Below are 21995 nucleotides of genomic sequence, written 5' to 3' on the forward strand. Positions count from 1 at the left end.
CACCGTGCTTGTTTGTGATTTTCTTGTTGCCCAATTTCTCCCTTCTGGTAAACACTCACACATGGCTATGTGGCAGTAAAATGGGCAGTTTGCCAGACCCATTGTTACTGTAAATACTAAAGGGCTACTGTTTCCCCAGAGGACTATCATTTGAATTGTAGCTATATCTTAACCACCTGTAACATGTGAACTAAGTTTGATCCCTCGAACATTTCCTGTCCCAGAAGAGAACATAAGCCTCTGTGGTGAAAGGAGGGTAAAATCCCCGTGTGTGGATTTCCTTTAATTACAATAACATTTGCTGTTAATTATATACAAAGTATTTTAACAGCGCAGGTTGCCTGACCTTCTGTGACATAAATTATTTAAGGACAAGCATTGAGATAGAATAGTAGATGAACACAAATAGAACTAAATTAATTAACATATTACAAATGAAAAGATAGATAATATGTAAACATATATAGCAATCAATACCGAATAAGAAATTAACCACAGTTATTACTATTACACCAAATTTTTGAAATAAAATAAGGGTAACAATGAGAAGTACAATTTGAGGCCCTTATACTTTACTTGAGTATTTTCATTCTGTGGTACTTTATACCTTTACTCTACTATATTTAAGAGAGAAATGTTCTACTTTTTACTCTGCTACTTGTATTTTTATTTACTACAGTTACCAGTTACTAATAAAATTTTATATTATACACAGATTAAACTACCCAACAATATATAGTCAGTCAATTAAAATTGGCTTCACCTGACCAGTTGCAACATTAAAATGCTGCTTAGACATTATATTAATCAAATAATGTGTACAATACCCATCAAATAATAATATTTACATTATATAATATGTTAATATAACACTTACAGGGGCCGTTTTTCTGAATAATGAGTACTTTTTCTTTTGTTGTTTGAAGAACATTTTGCTGGTAATATCATGTATGTACTTAAGATTTTGAATGCAGGACTTTTACTGGCTGTAGAATATTTTTACCATGTGGTACTGTACTTTGAGGTAGATACGCTGTGGAGTTTTTGACAGTTAGTAGTGCTACGGATGTTTTTTATGAGTGGCTCCCCATTTTTGACATGTTACGCAAGCATTTGGGTGACACGATACACATTCCTATGCCAGTTTCACGCTATTGATACGGTGGTCCTGAGGTGCAAAAGAAAACATTTCACATAACACAACAACAATTCAGAAAACACCACGACATTTCACATAACACAACATTTTGGAAAACAACAACATTTCACAAAATGGAAAAGGTAGGGACAACAGTTCTTGTTTGTTATTGGACAGAACCCAAGTCAATAGAGGTTTGTCAGTTATACTGTAAACTGCCATGGATGCACTGACTTGCCATGAATGTATAGTGGGGTGCTATTGGGCTTTTGTCTTCATTGAAAAAGCTATTACGAGAACCCAGCCATAGACGAGATGAAATAAACCAGGGGTTCCCAGACCCCAGTCTGCGGACCAGAACATTTATTGTTGGGAACCATATCATTCAGTAAAAAAGCTGAACAATGATTATATAACTTTGTAGGCTATTATAGGCTATTTTGGGGGTAAATACCTTGAACTTGGTGCAGTCTGTGCTGCATTTTCCTCATCACTCCCTGTTATGCCAACCTCTCTCTCTCCCTCTTTCTCTCTCTCTCTGATGTGTGTTGTCTTGCTATATCTCTACATCAAGGCTGGCAGGATAAAGACAGACCATGGCTGAACCAAAACGTATATAATCAGTGAACAGGCGTATGATAGCTATCTTCCAGTACCCCACTATACACTCATGACCAATCAGCACATCCATATACAATCACTTACCAATCTTGACTGAACTCTAGTTCTGTCCAATCACAACCAAGAATTGTTGTCCCACATATTTCTGTTTTGTGAAATGTTGCGCGGTGTTTTCTGAAATGTGGTTGTGTTTTGCACCTCAGGGCCATTGTATATTCCACTGTATGACGATTGATGGTGGTGGTGGTAACGCACACAGAAGTGTAGCAATGCGCCAACCAAGGCAAGGAAGAAGACTGCAAGTTGCAAACATGACTGTTACAGTAAGGAATCAAGATTTACAATATTTTTTTAAAATTGACTTTACAAATCTTTTATGAGGAAGCAAATGCTCTCAACACGCTTGTGAGACCCAAACAATACGCACAATGCATTTTGATGAGAGACACTTACTGTAAACATAATTTCTGTTTTTTTACGGACAAACAAGGAAAGGAAATTTCACAAGCCACCTGTAAGTAAAAGATGTGAATACTTCTCCCACCACTAGCTGCACATCATGTTGAACAGTTGGCTCTTTCTGAGCGGCGCTAACTTAAAACATCTACCATGCAGTTAAGAAAACAATGGCCCACTTTTGTCGAATGCTGTTTTAATTCCCTATTGGCTTGACGGAGGGAGCAAGTTGGTGTGCTGACTTCCTGTGTGTGTGTGAGAGAGTATGTGCACGTGTAGTTTGTGATAGGGAGGTGATTGTTAATTTACATCCGTTCATTGCCATCCCCTGGTTTTAATTCCGCCATTAGGGCATTAAAGGCGCCGCTGGCAGAGGCCCCATTACTCTGTTACTGGGGGATGTTGGAATGAAACAGTGTTATTATATAAATACCATTGCACTTTTGACTCCAGGAAGCTACTTCCTGAGGTGTAACCCTTAGTCATTCAGGGACCTGATTTACAGTAACTGGCCAGGGGTGGACGTGCTTCTCTAACACTTTATTTCACCCTTCTGCACTCCTTCCCTCCTTTCTCTCCTTCTCCTTCCCACCCTTCACAGACACCCAGGTTTCTCATCTAATTTTAGGACTGGAAATCTCACTCTTTGACATGTCCTGGGGTTGATTTTCACCTCGACCACCGGCACAGCTGTCCATCCATGTGACGTCCAGAGGCGAGATGTTCTGCTTTATTAAAAAGTGTGAATATAAAAAAAAAAGAGAGAGAGAGAGAGGAAAAGAGAGTGAGACATGCATGCACTCACAAAAAAGAGGTACAATGGCAAGACTGTTCACATACATCTGTCCAATTTGTACATGCAGAGATGCAGCCTTGCTCTAGCTGGGGCCGAGGTGTGTTTGTTTGAATTATAACTGGCCAGCGTGCATGTTCTGTAGTGTACAAATCCATAGAAGAAAGGGTGCTGTTGCAGATCCATTCATCTGACAAACTTCTCAGGCAATTTGAGGTAAAAGACAATAACAATTTACATGACAGAGCGAGAGAGAGAGGGGAGGGAGAAAAAAAAAAGATGCAAACTCCCCGCCAATCAAACTTGCTTTTGTGTACACCACAGCAGATAAAAAAGAACCTGACTTTGGAATCAAAAGATTAAAACAAAAGCTCCCTTGTCGAGTGTCTGTAATAGCACCAGCTCTCTGGCTACTGATTATATAGAAAACAACTGCAATTACATTTCTGGGCTCACAAGAGAAAGGCGAAGAGGCAAAACCAGGCCCAGGAGAGATGATTAATATTCTTATTTTTATTCAGACGCAGCCAATGCTCTGACAGCCACACCGTCTCACTGGTTCCCTCATCAGCCTGGCCACAGAGAAGAAAAAAAAAAAAAAAAAAAGTCTGTGTTTTTCTGGCACAGAATCTCAAAATACACATAGTCGTCCCACTCCTTTCTTCTACTCTCACATTTGATGAGAGAGCAACAGTGGCGTTTTAATTTAAATGTGAAAATCCCAGTTCTCTGAAGGAGAATGATGCTATTTCCCCCCTAGTGAGTCTTTGGAGAAATCCTCAGCTCCCCTGCGCCTCTGTAACTCCTAATTTATTTCAAGAGTGTGTGTGATTAGAAAAACCCTCCTAAATTACTGTATCACACAAAACGGTATAATTAAATTAATATTGGATGTAATAATTACTTTGTGGATTCTCATTTTTCATACGCGCAGCTGCTTTGTTGCCTGAACCATTAGCATTTGTCTGCTGCAATTAACAAAGGCTCTAATGAGATTTCTGTGCATGTATGTGTGTGTACGTGAGCGTGACTTTATTGGGCCTTGTTTGAATGTGCGCGTGTGTGAGTGCTTATGCATGCAGATTTTGACTGTATAGTGCGGGGTAGCTGGCACCCACCTTACAAATATATAACAGCTCCGCATTTCATGACACCTTAAAAGGGTTTTGTCATTGCAGGTTTTTTACGAGTGTCTTAGGACGGAGTAATTTAGCTTGAATGAGAGCATGAACTTTAAGGAAAAGGTGGAAAAGTTCCCACTTTTTAATGACTAAAGGTTGAAGAATCTCTGTGGTGCCAAGAAAGGTACATTACTCTCAATCTCAACTGTAATGTATTCCACTACTTGTGAAAAATAGCTACATTTGTCTAATGCATGTCATGGAACCGACTTAATTCTGAATGATGATCCTGTCCGACGATTTCATTCACATTCTCACGTTCACCAAGGACATGAGTCATTTTCTTTCAACTTTAATAGTTAGAATTTTATATTCATGGTTACTTGTACAAAGAGTTTAACACTGATGTTTAGGCTCGGTTAGAAACATCCAGTTCAGATACGCTCTGCTAGTTTCACGTCTGCAACTAATAAATTCCATTACATTAATAACATGGCTAAATATGTCAGTTAGTCAATAACTGTCAAATAACTGCTGGCAGGTTTGGGACATGCTCGAGCCCTTGCAGTGGTCCTTGAGATAACCCTGTCCATGTGTAATGACTACAGTGTGTGTCACAGTTGTCTGCGTGTATTCTGACTGGCAGGTGAACCTCCTGGCAGGTGAACCTCTCTTTTCTTCAAACAGGACAACAGTCTCCTTCTCTCTCTCTCTCTTGTCTGTCTCTCTCTCTTCTTCTGTCTACAACAGACACACTTCTGTGCCAGTACTGTCACTGCGGATGAAAATGTCCCTTAGTTATCTGCCTGTGTAATTGCTGTCTTGTTTGGTTAGGAGATTAGAGGGCTGAAACTCTTTGTGTGGTCTTGCAGATTGAACAAACAGGCACCAGTAGGAACCCCTGTCCAAAAACCACAAGACAGACTCTTGTCTGTGTGACGATAGCAAGCCAGATGGACTGGCGCAGGTGATAATTGTGGTGTTTGGCGTGTTGATGGGTCCATGTTAGGGTTTGACGATGTAGCCTCATTTGAAAGCCATTCCACTCCGTGTTATTAAGTTTCCAGATATGAGGGCTGAAGTTTTCCTGCAGAGCAGACAACTCTGCTCATGAATTTACACCCATGACTTTGATTTTTTTAGCAACTCAGACAAAATTATTGTATAGTTAAATTTGTCAAAACTCAAAGGGCCACAGTCTGTCACTGTTAACTGCCCTGGTGTCCTTAGTGTACTGTATACAACTGCTGCACCTCGAGTGGTGAAGTCTGGTTTGGTCTTTTGTGTGCTGTCGCTAGTCAGAAGTGACAGCCTACAGTATATTTCAGCAGCCTGCACTTTTCCTCCCTGTCTCTGAGGGTGGTATCCCATCAACAGCGCAGCTTCAGCCTCAGCCCTGTACAATGCTACACTCAGGTCCTCACTATTAAGGCAAATTTCCATCCCAAGCCCTCCTTTGGCCTGTGTGCTTTTATTTCCCTCTTCTTGCCTCTTTTCGCTTTTTCTTTCTGCTGTCCTCCCTCCCGTGAAAAGCGGAGAGAACGTCAGGCTCCTCTTGTCACAGCGGTTCCAATCAACGGGGCAAAGCTCAGGGATCATGTTTGATACTGTCAGATGGCCTGGAAAATTAAAAACCCAATTAAAGTGGCAGTCCAGAGGTCAGCTCTTCTGCATATCAAAAGCTCTCCTCTGGCCATTCTGCGCAAATTATATCCGTTAACAGCTCACTTTGCTTAGGCTGCAACAGCACAGCACTTAGGGAGTAATAAGTGCTTTCCCTTCTCTCTGTTCCATTTCAGATGTAAACCTCTGCGCCTGCTCAGCCAGAGGAAATAAAGATGAACAAATCATTACCAAATCATTTTTCGTTGTTTCTTTCTTTGAGCAAGACACAAAGGTCCGTCATGGGGGTTTTATTAATGTGGTGAGAGAAAGAGAAATACAACCAGGAGTTTATTTTTAGATATGTTGCCACCTAACTCTTTTTCTCCTCTTTCTTCTTTGTCCACACATGACATGCTACATTTCTGCTCGTATTTATCTTTCGGTTTTGAGAAATAGCCACCGACCAAGCCAACCATTTCTCTCTCACTTTCTCTACCTCTCTCTCTCTGGTTCTTTTGTGTTCCCTGTTTTACCCCACGATTCATTAATTCCTGTACAGTGGTAGGAAAGGACAGAGAGAAATGGCCAACCAAGCTTAATGGCATGCGTCTCGGGCCAGGCCATTAATATTCAGCTTAATGTTTCTGATAACAGGGCTGGGGGCCATGAGGAGCCACTGGCCCAGACAGCCTTATTAAGCAGCTGGAGTGGAATGATGCTCGCTCACGTCGGGGATCAAATGCAAGAGTAAACACATATGCATGCACGCATTCACACGCACTCACGAACACACACACACACACATGCACACCCACTCACAGTCAAGACAATTGTCTTCAGGACTTCAGACAGCATCAGGATCTTCCCACTAAATCGCTCTCGCCATCCGCCCTCTCTTTATCTGTGTGTCAGTAGCAGCCAAAGGTTTGGTAAGTTGCAGTAGCTGTTTGTACATTTACAACACCGTCATGTGACAGTGTTCCAGATCATTGTCATAGGTTGGTCAGCTTATTAAATGTTTATGTTCCCACAAATGAACATAGCCTTGACATTTCTTTCTTTTTTTTTTTTTTTTTATCTCAGATTTTTTTTTTCCCTTCCCCTTTTTTTTCTGCAGCAAGCCACAAGTCCTCTGCGTTGGGTCTTTTAGCTCCATCTCATTTACATTTAATGACATGATAATACACATTAGCAGACTATTTCAAATAATTACAGCCTTTCAATCGCTTTTTACCCTCACCTCTCTCCCCCAAATGTTCTTCTACATCCTACATCCTCTCTGTTCTTTTTTTCCCCCTAAACTTTCATATTTCTAATGGCAATAATAGAAAATGCTTTTCCTTAGAAACAATGTATAATAATATGTCACAGGGAAAGGGGAGGGAAAAAAAAGATTGAGCAATTTTCCAAACGGTGCAGGGCGGAGGGTTGAATAGGACATTAAGTTCTTTTCTCTAGTAGTGGTGGTGTTTTTTTTTTTTTTTTTTTTTTCCTGTCATGCTGCCGGGGTTGTACGTTGAAGCTAACAGTGGCTGGGCAGAAAAGAAGGTGAAAGCTCTTCTGTTAGATCAGCCATGACCAACGTTGAATAAGAGCTGCTGTAATTGTCCTTCGAGTTCAAAGAATCCATTCAGAAAACAGGATCCATTCTTTCATATGTTGTCTCATACTTTTGCTGCGTTCACAGAAATGTGTTTAATACTGTTTTCAGTTTTTTAAAACTGTAGGTAGGAAAGTCAGGGATAGGTGACAAACAGATGCATGCTCTATATCTGATTGGATGTAGATTTTATGAATAAACAAAAGAATGATAAATAAAGGAAATGGTAAAGGCAAAATCTACACCACATGTTTACGAATGATTACGGTTTATCTGGTTTATTTTCATAGTTTTTGCCTTCATTTTTGTCTTTCACTCAGTAAAGGCATTGCTGAGTTCTCAGAACATGGCTTCAATGTGAGCACGTACAACTACGACAGGTCAAAGTTACTCATGAAGTCAGTCTGTGACAAACTGTGACAGTTTTGTTTTTTTGAGATCTTTTTGTTTGACTGCACGCATTCTTTCCCCTGTTAGACTTACAACGTATTATAGTACTGAAAGTAATGAAAAAGTTCTACAAAAACAACAGAAGTAAGTTGCAATAAACCAGAATTTCTCTTCACAAAACATCCGTCTTGGCTCTAGAGCTTTCCATTAGGATCAAATGATGTTTTTCATCCTGGTGTTCATGAAACCATTTTTCAATCTATGTAGTAATGTGTATGAGGGCCTTATCAATTTGGACTTTAGGAACATAATGAGGGTCTCTCTAGTCCTGTAAAATGGTCTCAAATTCGTCTGCAGTTATGGTGCCCTGCAGAGTGATCATTGGACCTAATGACTCTGAAAAGTTGGCTGACCATACCATTCCAATCCTACACCTTGTTTAACAGATGACAACAAATATTGTGGGCTGAGCCTGAAGGATGACTCATCATCAAACCATATTGCTTTTCGGTAATAAAAATCGGTAATAAAAAACACTGTTAGTTGCAGCTCTATTAATTTTTTTTTAGGTTTCAGGTCTACACTTACACACACATACACACAAGCATCTAATCATCAAAAACATGAATTAACTGATGAAGGACTCTCACGTATTGCTGATGGCCTGCTAACATGCTGCATGTACAACAAGCTAATGTACTTTTAAAGAATCTTTAGCCTTTTTTCATGTCATGATTTCATTATTTTGTCCACCACCTTATTTCAGGAGGAGCGGGAAGCTCTTGTATATGTTAAACTATTCAAACAATGAAGAACAAGCCAAACAAAGGGAAAGGGTTTACCTGATATATTGTAATTCTCTATTATATACTTGAAGTAGCTTAATATGGACATTGTCTTATTAGCATGACAAATACACAATGTTATCTGTGTGTGTTTGCATGTGCATCCTTGTGTTAATGTGTATTTGGGCAAGGACATGGGACAACGGGACTTGTAAATGAAATCAAGGTTTTTATAGTGTCTCTATTTTTTTCCCCCCATAATATCGTGTGAAAGATTTAGCCATGTGGAAGAGTAAGCAGAGCTCCCTCGTGGTGCCTGTATGAATCTATTCCTCGCACTTGCGCCACACTGGTCAAACTAATTAAATTACTACACCAGTATGTAAGTAATTTTATGTAAATAATGGTGTTAATGTTCTGCGTCGTGCTGTTGATGATGGTGCTGGTGTGTGTTCGTCCTCTGGTGGCTCTTGTCTGTGGGCCCGGCAGTCAACGGCTGGAAATGAACATGTACGTTTGCCAAGAACAGTCGACAGTCTGCCCTAATTTTGTTCTCTCTAGTGTCTGTACATTCAAAAGGATTTAACATATCTTAGTTGGCTTGAGGCTAGAACAGTAGTGGGACTTGAGTAGAGGGTGGTTAAGATGCACACGGCTATTGATGTCAGTACAGATATATCAAGATTTAGACTTATTTTTGGTCAAGAGGAACATTTGTTTTTAGGCATACAGCAGGACAACAACCATTATATTATATTTTAATTGTATTATAATGTAAGGTATCTGAATTTTGCATGTTTCCAAGACATTGTTTAATGTGACTTTTAAGACAGGAATAATTTGAAAACACATTTATGGACTCACAGACACAGATACAACTAAACTCAACTCAGCCTCCATCTCATTTTTCCCTCACCAAACATCTCCGCTGGTATCCACCCCCCCACCCCCCCCACCACCACCCCTCCCTTTTCCTCCTCTGGCTGCTACAATTCATACAGCCACGGCGGAGCGCAGGATTTACACTGGATTTTTGTTTCAGCCATCTATGGAATTAAGAAGTGTATCCTAGCATTTCATTAAATCCTGCCTAATGAGATGACTGTCTCTCCCCAAAGAGCAGATGATAAAGTACCCTATGCCATGGTGCATAAATTAGTATGGTGAGGTTAAATGCTGGAACTGACTCATGTTTCACAAGAGGACCCTAGCAGTTAAATCAACTCTCATAAATACTGCCAACTGCAGGCTGGATTCACCTGCCTACTTAGAGCTTGCATCCAAACTGGATCGTTTGTTGTATCGTAATGGAGTCAAAAGGCAAAAAAAAAAAAGATAGGAACATCATTTTAAGTTTCTATGGATAAGACAGAGTGGTAAATGATTTCAGCAATTCCAGTAGCATTTAAGTCCAGGCATTTTGGTAGTCTCTCTTTCCTAAGGTGTTTAATTATTGTTCTGTTTAGACCACAAAAACAGTCATTTATTGCTTAGTCCCCTTCTACTCAAAAATGTGTATGTGGATTGTAACGTCACTTTGATGTTTGAGCTTCACTGTACAGACTGATGTATGTGCTGGGCACTAGAGGGCTGTTTTCACATCGTTTAAAGCTTCTTTGCTTACCTTAAAGGACGGGTTTCACAATTTTTCAAGTCTGTCCTAAAACAATAGTCAGGTGTCCAAATGAACACTGACACATTTTTTTTTATTACCATAATCATTCCTTCTGTTCATACTGGCCATTAAGAGATCCCTTCATAATGAACTTTCGATATAAGTGCAAAAATGTGTTTCAAAGTTTTCTTGGACGCTAATATGAGCTTTCAGTCTTCCAAATAAAATCCATATTTTAATGCCTTTTTAATGCCAAATTTCCTCTTTTTGTTACGATCCTTCCACTGCAGCTGAACAGGAAAACGCTGTCCATCGAGACACAAAGAGGAAATTTTTTTACTGAACGGATCCACTGCATTTGAGTAACTCAGACGGCTAAAGCCTCATATTATCCTCAGATAAATTTCTCAGTACATTTTTGCTTAAAATGATAGAAGAGATTTCCGCACACTTAGATTTATGCAGTTTTTCACTTAATTGGGCATTTGGACTAACTGATGCTTCCAGCACCTTAACAAAGATTTAGCCGAGTGAAGCTGTGGTCATCCTGTATTAATACATTTTTTGCTCAAAACGTGGACTGTGGATTTTGTCCCTGATCGCTAACATTGTAAACACATTAGTAAGGGATCTTATAATGGTCACTATGAACAGGAGGAATGATTTCGGTAAGAAAAACCTGAGTTAAAGAATCTACATACAAGCAACAAATAACTCTTGGAAGCTAATCCTTGTCCAATATGCAACTTATTCAAGTGTGATGTGGAAACTTTAAACTTTTAAATTGAATAATATTTTTATTCTGGAGAATAAGGAGATAATTTTACTTTTCCATTAAAAAAAAAAGTGTTATGGTATGTATCACATTTTAAAAAAATCAAGCAGTATTTTCAAATAATTCATAGCTTTAATCTACCAGCAAACTTTTAGTATTTCTATGGAGAAGACTCAGCTGTATGACTGATTAACTAAAATACCCAGTCAGAACTGAAATGTATTAATTGTGGGGCTTTTTCATTGTTGTATCCTTTCTGCTATTTCTGTGGAGGTGGGTTTGAGAATACAGAATGAGTGATGATAATCAGTTTGATATATATTTCAGCCAAAATTATATTACTATAATGAGGGGCCCCACATGGCTCATGCACTTTGAAAGAGGCATTTCCGATGTATTAGTATAATTACCAGTGATGAGAAAACTAACCAAATTTCCTTTCATGAGTTCATCTGAGCTGCAGTTATACCATACACACACACACACACACACACACACACACACACACACACACACACACACACACACACACACACAGACACACACACACAGCGAGAGACAGACAGAGAGAGGAATTGAGAGAGAGAGGAAGAGAGAGAGACAGAAATCATCGAGAACTCAAGAGTGGGGTTCATGCCTGATTTGATCATTGCTTCTAATTGGAAGATAATTTTCATAAAGCCCTTCAAATAGCTGACAGCTTCTGTCCTCCATTTCTGTCTACCTCTACAACTCTTTCACCATATTTTTTCCATGTTTTAAAAGATGCCCTCGGCAGAAGGGGAATGATTGGAGGGGATGCTGGGACTTTGCTGATATTCCAGGTATTTTAAGATTTTGGGTCCACATGGGTGTAATGGACTTATTCTCAAGCAGTTCTTGTCTCTCTAATTAGTGGTCCCCCCTCGAGCCGTAACAAGGGCACTGACGAGAGAGGCTTTTTCCCAATGATAATGTGAATGGATACCTGCAGGGGGAGATTTCTGCACTGTTCCTCATCCTGTCAGCCACTCTAGGTAACACTGGGGCTTAATGAACCTGAAAACAAGACACTGTGTGTGGTGAGGGGAGTGTGTGTGTGGGTGTCTGTGTGTGCATAAATCCAGATGGGTACTGTACAGTACCTTAGAGCTGGTAATGGTATATTTTTAAAAGTAAAGTCTCTAGTCAGAAATAGACACTCTTACACTGTTATGCTGATGAATTCAATTATTTGTCTGCGTGTTTCGGGTTTTCGCGTCAGCTGTAAAGGTGAGACAGGCGTCGGCACCTCACCGCATACACAGAGGCACAGTTTACCTTGTGTGAAAGTGCAAGAATTCGAGTCAAACCGAACACGTCTTTCCCACTGGAACACAAGAGCTGCTGAACATGTAATGTGATATGTATGTCCTGCCTGTGAGATGGCTTGACTGATAAGTTGACACCATGGAGATGCATATCTAGGATGCACGCAATGTCACAAATGTCACGTAAGATCGATCGAATGCCACGCTGTCTAAGTGAGAGGTCATTGCTCTCCATATACAGCCGGGGGGGCTAACGGGACAGAATGCATGGTCAGCACATGGTCACATTTTGGATGCACCATTTTTTTCCCTCCCTCCCCTCCTGAGTGGGTAATGAGCTGAGTTGTTGTTGGTGGAGCACACGTCACTCCGTGTGACATTAGACTCACTGAATGCTGCCAGAGCATACCCTGCACTTTGTCTTGGACAGTAGGCCCTTCCAATGTGGGGCTGCAACTACCTTCTCTAGCCTGCTGACATTGAATGATGTGTTTGTTTATCATGGCTGATAGATGTCATGTTAGACATGCATTAAGTCATTGCAAAGTGAGCCATGCAATTTCTTTCTCTTGTAATAGTGCTGTGGACCAAAGCAGAAAGCACTTGCTTGAGGACAAGGCGATGGGGGGAAGTTTATGACGGATTAAACAAGGTGAAAAAGCTCCAGTGAGTAAAGGATGAGCAGGAGAAATGTGGACAGGTTATGTGTTAGGTAGGTAGAGAGACAAAGAGACAGAAAAAGAGAGACAGAGAGAGGGAAAGAGTGTGAGACAGAGATGGAGGAAGGGAGCCACAGATGTGGCAGGGCCTCGGGCGATACAAGTCATTATGGTGTAAACTGCTCCAGTGGTGATGTTGTGGGGAGAGCAGAGAGGTCACCAGCTTGGGGTGTGTCAAGCAATACATGCACGCATACACATAAGCAGACGCACACACACAGAGGAAATTGAGAGAACATCTGGATATGTGCCACCTGCCTCGAGGAAGTCATCTAGTTTACATGCGGTACAGGAGGGGGTTTGTCCCTTCCTGGATGTGCAACCTTCATGCTAGCCTGCACCACTGGGAGAGGATGGAGGACGAAGTGGAGAGTGAAGAGCGTGCAAACCAAATGACACACTTTACAGGGATTAAGTGTTAAAGTAAACAAGGATATCGTGAGTAAGGACAGGAAATGGGGAGAAATACACACCGCCGTCTCCTCTGTGGACCCCTATCATGTCACCACAGTTGCTTGTTTTACTCAGCCACAAGGCCCTGGTCCAAGGCACCTCATGGATGCTTACTGACAAGAGCTATATCCATAGCAAACCCAATGAGAATAATGAAACTGAAAACAACAGAAAAGATAAAAATGTGTAAAAAAAAAAAAAAAGGATTTAAAATTAGCTTTATTTTGTTTTTGTTTTTCATGTCCTCTTCTTGAGCCTCAAAGCAAAAAGGAAGAGAGGGAAGGAAGACGCCACAAAACTCAGTGCTAAGTATTGACCATCTGGCTCCAGCCCAAGCTAGCGTGCCACAAAACAATTGCATTCATTAGGTTAATTTATCATGGTGGTAAGCTCAATTTACTTTTGCTTGTGCGAGCGTGGCTCATTAAGATTCAGTCTGCCGTTTCCTCAGGCCGTCTTGTGATCATTCACACAGGGTTCACGCATTTTGGACCAGATAGGAAGCCACTCTGGGGTTATCTGCTAGACCCAAACTGTTTAAATAAAGGCAGCAAAAAGAAGAGGTGGAGAGAGGGATTACGGTGGCAAATGAGAGAATGAGAATGGGATGGGGGGGAGTGTCAGCGGAGGAGTGATCTGAAGAAGAATGCCGTTGAAGAGAAGTGGGGAGAAAGAAAGGCTCAGCTCTCAGTTGACAGAATGGATGTTGTGCGGGCCGTGGTGGAAGAGCAATGGAGAAAGAGCGAGGGAAGGGAGGCACGTGACTAAATGTATTCTGATAACTGAACAGCAGATGTCTCGCATGGAGCTCCTTTGTTGCCTGAACAGCAGGACCCTGCACTTCAGTGGGCTCACTTCACACCGCATTCATTTGCCTGCCAGCTGCCAATTTAGGGTAGAGAGAGTGAAAAAGAAGGAGAAAGAGAGGGAGAGAGAGAGAAGGGAGGGAGGCTCACACCAGTTCGTCCCTCCCCTCCCTCGGCATGTCTTGCAGAGAGGCTGCCATTCCGTTCTCTCTTCCCCCGGTGGCCTGTACAATTAGTGATCTGCATAGCCACCCACACCTCCACGTACTGCTCTCACAGAGCAGAGGGGGAGCTGCCTTTGTCTTTTGGCTGCTGTACAATGAGTCGCTTTGGACTTGGCTGGAAGCCAGGAACTGTGGCACAAAACTGCATGTTCTTGATGGATGACGAATACTCCCGGAGTCTTGCTTCCTGATGCAGCTGATTTGGCGGGTCAGAGATGAACTGCAGCAGCAGCCGTCAACAGCCCTTTTCGTTAAAACACCTCCTAAACTGTGGAAAGGGAGAAGTTTTTTGAATTGTGAACTCTTATTATCCTCCCAGGTACCTTTGCTCAATAGAAGCTCACTCTCATTAAGCCCACAAAGCCCACAGTTCATTAACGCCTGGGTGAAAACAAATTCACACCCCTTTGCTAAGTGATGTGGGCCGAGGCGTGATGGCATTGAGGCTTCAGCGAGGTTGGCTGTTTGAGGCGAGACTCAGGTGACTTAAAACCACAACTTCACAGCTCACCTGATGCTTGTGACCTTGCTGAGAACCAAATCACATCTCACTTTGTGCAACACATCCTCTGCCTTATGAACAAGAGGGAAAAGAGTGTGAAATTCTTATTTAGTTAATATAATTGGCTGTAAGCATACGTCTTATGTAATTTAGAGGTAAACTTTAGGCTTTATTCTCTATATATTGTCATTGCATTCTCCCTGGTTGCACAACAGTACCATGAACTTCTGCTCTGCTTGACTTTCACCATGTTATTATCTTAATTGTGAAGGCCATTCAGTGATGTGGGTGCTACGGCAGCTTTGAAGGGATTGCTAACCCCATTATTAAGGCTTGCGTGGTGCATCGTACAGGAGATAATACACGTATTGATCGACGACCACCAGCTCATCTAAATTGTGCTCACTTGTTACAGTACAAAAGGCAGCAAGAGCAGATCCTTCTCATCACCCTCCCCAATGTCAATTCACAGGACGAGCAATGGAACGAGCATTATCCCCACTTCCTGAGTTGGAGGGGGGGAGATGATAAAAACTTTTTGATTAAGGGAAGGGAATGTTCTATTTCATTCTGACTCGGGAAGCAGCAGAAAGAGCGGAGGATTAATCTTAAGGCCGTCGTTTTACTGCCTATCCCCACTCCTGTCTCAGAGCTGAAGAAGCGCGAGTGAATAATGGGGTGTCCATCAGCCGTGGGCTCAAGCCCAGATTGGGATTTTCTCTAGGGATAATACAAAGCAGGGCGACAATTGATGATTCATAATGTACAGTTTTAGCCTGGCGATAGCACCAGCTATTGTGGCGGGGTTGGCATTAGTATTACAGTATCTCCCAATGAGGTGTTCCCGCCTGACAGCAATCTTTGGAAGTGTTCTTCTGCTGAGGATGGGAGAATCATGAGTTTATAAATATGGATATAGAGAATCATATACTCTGTAATTCAGATATGTGACAAAATGCACTTTTAAGTCGTCTGAAGAACCATCTTCATTCAGTCATACATGCACAGTGTAATGTTTAAGAATCCTTTAAAAGGAAGGGAGGATCCAGATATGGCAGCATCCAGCTATGGCAGGAACCACTGAGGAATAATGGCACCTTGTTATGTTCACTTACTTAACCCTCTCATTATGTACACATGCAGCTTTACACTGAACCGAGAACAGTCCTGCTAACAAAGTTGTCTGGCTCTCCAGTCATGTGAGCAGCACCTGTCGTGTCAGGGAGTGGAGGCTGAGGCGGCGCTGGGGATCCATGGAAGGGACGCTATCCATCCGTGGTTCCATTTGATATTTAATTTAGACTTTTATGAGCCTTAGAGGATGGGCCATGTCATTTTTCTCTCCCAGGCTCTCTCTATAGGGATGGAGGATAAATTCCCTCCATCCGTGCAGCAGCCTAACCAAGGATTCCTCAGATTTATAACTGTATGTGATAGTGGTGATGCTGGTAGCAGACAATGACTGGACCACATCCAGCACATAGCAAATGGGTCTCTGTTCAGGTCATACCTGCTCTAACTTGGACAAAACTCTGCATAAAGATGCACATATTCATAGCAGGTTTTTGTAGTTGCTATAAAAGTTGACTATGGACATTATTACAGTGGCTTTATATCAGTTAGAAAGAACTGTCATGATGATGTCATACCTGGCGTCCTTAGAAGAACAATATTCTCATTTAAAAGCAGCAGAATAAAATCAATTAATTTAGCATTAATCAACAGAGTTAGTGATATTACGCATACATGTTTTTTATTTCCATGAGTTATGGATGGAGTAAAATAGGCGATATTCTGAGAGGGTAATTTTAAGGACCAGCAACGAGTTTTATAAACTAATCCTCTCCTAATGGTCTGTTTTAACGTAATTTATAGCTTCATTCATTACCCCTTTTGTATTAGTAATTATTTCTAAAATACCAAAGAGCCATCTTTTCTTTCCTGGTTCTTCTCAGGCTCTGATTTATCGCCTCGGCTCTGGCCTGATGCTGTCTTCCCAAGGTGTGACATTTCAAAATATTTATAGCTCTGGCACATTAAAGGCCTTCCTTTGAAGGTGACCGACCGCTCTTCCACACCAGTGTAATTAATAGAATCTCAGCTTGTTCGCCCTGTGTTATTTATCCACTGCATTCTGTTGAAACACTATGGAAAACAGCGAGATATTGGCTCTGCTACCTCAGCTCATAAACAGACATTTTACATCCGCCGGTTCCAGGATGCAATGAAGCGGTGGGCGATAGGGAGACCGTTCTCCGTCAAAGCCCCAAAAGTTTAATATTTTATTGATTAGATCTAAACCTTCTGTCCAAAGAGGCAATTAAAATTCAATTAAACTGACTGAAAGCATCATATTAAATTTCATCTCTTTATGAGCTCCAAGATAATGCTGGAGGACAAGACTTGGATATAATCACACCCTTTTTAGATTATATGATCCTGTTCATTCACAATAAAAGTGACACTTTTAGGTATACTTTGAATATTTCTTAACTATAACTTTCTAATGAACACATTTTATAGCCATTAAATCAACTATTATTGGGTATTGTAATAAAGAGACATGGCTGCTTTTTGTTCTGCATACCGCTTGAGGAAAGAGTTAGTTGTGTCCAATTTTTACCTGCAGGTAAACCAAATGTCATCAAAGCAGAAAAATATTAAAGAAACAGAAGACACAAATAGATTTAGCATGTTTATTACAACCTCCATCATGCTTACCAACATCACACTTGGGTAACAAGTAAGGCGGCCTAAAACTTTTGTTTTATTGAAGACTTAAAATATAATATAATAATAAATATTAAAATAATATGTTTTGTTTTAAGTCTGTCTTCAGAGTGATACTCTTTGTAGAAGGATACAGCTTTATTTTCATGTAGAACACAGCACAGCCTGGAAAAAAGTGTGAAAAATATTTTTTAAAAACTGCATCCAACACATCTTAATTCTAACAAAAACATTTATTTATGTTTGATTAAAAAAATAGTGCCAGGACACATGTTGTTTCTCCATCATATTCTTTTTTTTTCTCCCCTCAAAGGTCAGAGGTCAGTGCTAAGCCACAGCAAGACCATTGATCCTTCAGCATCCACCGCAGTAAGCAGGCTATTTAGATGTACACAGAGAGCAGTGTGGGAGACTGAGAGAGGTTGTTATTACTGAGTGGCTCTCTGTTTCCCCAAGACTGTTTGCTCTGTGAGATTATTCTCTCCAGCTCCCCGAGCATCCTGGCTCCTGCCTCTGTGATAAAGATATTCATTTACCTGATATGAAAATCTTGTTCATGCTGATCCCAAATGACTCCAGATAATAGAGGAAGAAAGCGGGGAGGTGAGAGGAGGTAGCAAATGAGGATAGAGGAGGGTGATGGGAAGGGAGAGTGGCTGGAAAGAATGACATGAAATATTAATACGGTCTGAGCCAATGTGACACCTAAAGTTTGCATGATAGCAAAATAAGGGTTTGCATCAATTGTGAGTCTGAGATTTTTATTGATTTGTGGAGAACCCATTGCCAACACTTGCAAGTCAGTTGAAGTGGAGATCATACGTTTCTCATAGGTTTTAATGTGTTTGTCTGTTAGTGATGCTGCTGTTCATGACATGTGTATGTTCTTGACTATACCGAGGAGTTTTCCACTGTACACATCCTCCCCTTTGTGCTAATGATGAGATTCACATCATTTTAACTGCCTCTGAACGAGGAGGCTTGGCATCCATCCACTAACTCTTCTGCTGGGTTGAAGTAGAGAGATAGATGCTGAGAGACGAGAAGAAAAAAAAAACTAAATGTGTCCTCTCAAATGCATCCTTGTGGTTAAAAAGGATAAGATAGTCACTCCCCCTCATCGTGTAGCCAGCCTGTCTTCTCTTGCTTTATTTTGTTTGAGTATATGGCTCACTCATCTCAGGTTTTATTGTCTCTATCTCGGGGAGTGCTGCGTTCCCCTATAACACGGTCACCATGTGCGGCACATCAGGCAAGTTCTTGATTCTGTACTCAGTAATTTAAAGCCTTTATGGAATTGCAATTTCAGGGCTCAGTGCTTGTTTTTCTAAAATGTACTCAAGGAATTAGCTACTCCAGCCACAAATCAGTTGAATTTATGCACAGTTGTAATACACTTTATGGGCTCATGGTACATTGCTTCAAAAACAGCATATGTGAAATTATGATAAATATAATGAGGGTTTTTTTTTTCTTCCCCTCTCGCCTCTTTCTGTCCCTCACCCTCCTTCTTTCACTCTCTCTCTCTCTCTCTCGACTGTGAGAGAGAAGGATGTGAAGCGTGTTTACTTACCCCATACAATACATTTAATGTCTTAGTAAGGGCCGCCAACAAAACCTGATTAATGTCCTCATCTCTTTTATTAAAGATAAGAGTGGCACTGCAGTCAGGAGATAGAGAGAGTGCCATAAATCTCAGGCAAAATGAGCAGTCAAATAATCACTCATCGGAAATGAAATCTACATACATTAACACTCGCAGACATTCTGCTGTGAATATAAACACAGGGCTACAGGCGATGAAGCCGGCTCCATTTATCCACATACTCGCGGTTAGGGGGAGGTAAAGGTGTCTGGAGAGGTTGAGCTCTCAGCTGGTGATGATGTTTAAGGGGGTCCTGTCCTGCTAAGCTACAGCCCACCAGACTAACCATGTGTCCAAGGAAGCAGACGCACCATCATTAGGGCAATGGATAAGTTGGATGGCAGAGGCAATTAAGCATCACCCTGAATAGGACATAATGTTGATCCATCCCTACGATTAATCAAGGCATGCATTAGACAGTGATGGGCGACCCTGTGCCTTTGTGACAAAATGATTCTTCATCCCGTGTTTGGGGATTGGGATCCTGAGGTCCCTAATGCGCCTTAGAGGCGCCCCAGTGAAACCCCGTCATTTATTCTGTTTCTGTCCCTGACAGCTATCAACCTGTCTTCTGCCAGCGAAGGAACATTATCTGAACTCCCAAGGCGGTTAGCGACAGAGACTAAGCTTATGAGTGGTGGTAGCACACAGGCAGATATGTAAAGCAATGAATATGCTTCCTTTCTTGTGTACTATCGCAATCAATGTCAACCCAGGTACATGACGTGCATGCATTCCTATACATGTACATACTGCAGACACAACATATAGTAGATGCATGCAAGCGTGTATTTACACATACACATGTGCTGCGGACATGTATGCACACATGCATGAAGCCATATATAAACACACTGTTATGCATTCACCGCTAATAGGGAGCCACATGTGCTTTTTCCTTCTCACACACATCACGGAGGCCTCCCTGTGACAGATGTCATATGTTGTGATTAAAAACTTATGGAGAATTAAAAACAAATGCACAATGCACTATGACTGCTCTTTGTTTTGGTGTCAATCATAGCTTAATCAAAATGAGCTTTTTTTTTTTCTTTTTCATTCACTCATTCTCTCTACTATGGCATCTGGCAGGGACTGGCTGACAAGGTGTCTTTACAGGGGAAATGACAAGGAATGGATTTTCCATGTTTGATAAAAGTCGTACACAAATAGTGGGAGTGTCAAACCACTTCATATGGAGTTGTGCAAAGTATTGCAGCTCTACTCAAAATATTGACAGCGATGCATGGCAACGTCAGTGGTCTTACTGTGATGATGACATGCTTGCAAGCTGATACTGTACATGTAGCTCATAGACACAAAGCACATTTATGGTTGTTAGTCTTTCAGTATTAGTCACTCATGATTGAAACACTATGTTGTATTTAGTTTTTGTTTAACTCTGCAGTCTTATTTTTATAGTACATTCACCCTGTGACCCTTAAAAATAGGGAGAGAATATGACATTCAAATCTTTTTTATCAGCCAAACTTTTATCATTTACTGTGATACAGGACTATAATACCCCCATTATTTCTTATCTTAAATGTGTAAGACATCCAGTTGTTGTACTCTGCAGTTTTCTGCCTCCCTCTCTGTATTCTCCCTCTGTCCATGGTTACCTATTCACCTGTGCTGCTGGATCATGAGAATGTCATTACCTCCGTCATTGAGCCAAGGCATCTAAGAGCCTTTTAACCTGGAGCAGGCCTGGCTGTGCAGCCCTGTGCTGATGGTACAATATGCTCCTTGTTATTCTAGGATCATTGACGCTGAAGCCCTGGCAATCAAGTCAGTTTCGTTGAAGCTCATTGGCTCAGTGGGGTCTCATCTCATCTGCGAGCGTGGAATGAGGAAAGGAGTGTTCGGGTTAGTTGGGTCGTTAGGTAGAAATTCTTTGATAATGGTGCATGTTACATTAGAGCCTTACAAACCAAGGATAAGTGTTTCAGAGTCTGTGTAATGTAATTTACAGAATGGTTATGGTAGATAAGAAATTGTGTGAAGTATGGAGATGAATAGTTCCTTATTAATCTATTCTACACTCATCACATGCTATACAGGCAAGACACACTAGACACGAATAGATTCATACATTTCAAGACACTTTTATTGCAGATGATATATGGATAAAAGTATCTTTTCAAATTGCAAACCCAATGCAGTTAGTGGAAGGGTGTGATTGTTAGTGCTATCATCTTGTTTAAAACAATTGTCCAAACAACGGCTAATTTCATGTTGCATTAATAAGACATTCATAAATGGCCACTAGTTGTGAGCAATCTCTCAGCATTAACAGGAGCCTGATGAAATGTAGATCCATGATGAAATGGAAACAGCTGAACAGCTGAGGCTGAGGCTAACTGCAGCCACCAGATTCCTCTCGTATGGAAGTGGTGTGACACTTTATCTTTAGTCTTCTGTGAGACCAGCATCAAAAGTTTTCATGCAGTGTGTTGCAACTGCAGTTGAACTGTACATCAGTCTTAAATATTTATAATTGATAATCATGAATGATTAATAATTGTCATTCTATGGTAAAAATAAGCTCCTGATAAATCAAGGTACTTTAATGAATTAATGCAAAAATCACACAATAATTCAACATTATGGGACGTCCTGGTACCCTAATAGTTAACAAGGTCCCCAGTTTGATTCTAGCTACCCACCTTTGTTGCTTTTCTTAACCGTCACTCTCCCATGTTTTCTTGACTATCTCCACACAAAC

The 21995-nt window shown here is 41.0% G+C and overlaps 1 protein-coding gene across 12 annotated transcripts in view; it reads left to right on the top strand.

The window, feature by feature from the left end:
- Positions 1–21995, top strand: part of meis2a (Meis homeobox 2a) — a 195314-nt gene that overhangs the window by 73985 nt on the left and 99334 nt on the right. The window contains exon 1 of one of the 12 annotated variants that reach the window (XM_044373977.1): positions 17952–21136. The exons of the other annotated variants lie outside the window; for them this stretch is intronic. The gene's annotated coding sequence lies outside the window, so the exon portion shown is untranslated. Of the gene's footprint in view, positions 1–17951; positions 21137–21995 lie in introns of those variants that run through there. 12 annotated transcript variants of the gene reach the window in all.

This window comes from Thunnus albacares, chromosome 15 (assembly GCF_914725855.1).
Source record: "Thunnus albacares chromosome 15, fThuAlb1.1, whole genome shotgun sequence".
Lineage (NCBI taxonomy): Eukaryota > Metazoa > Chordata > Actinopteri > Scombriformes > Scombridae > Thunnus > Thunnus albacares.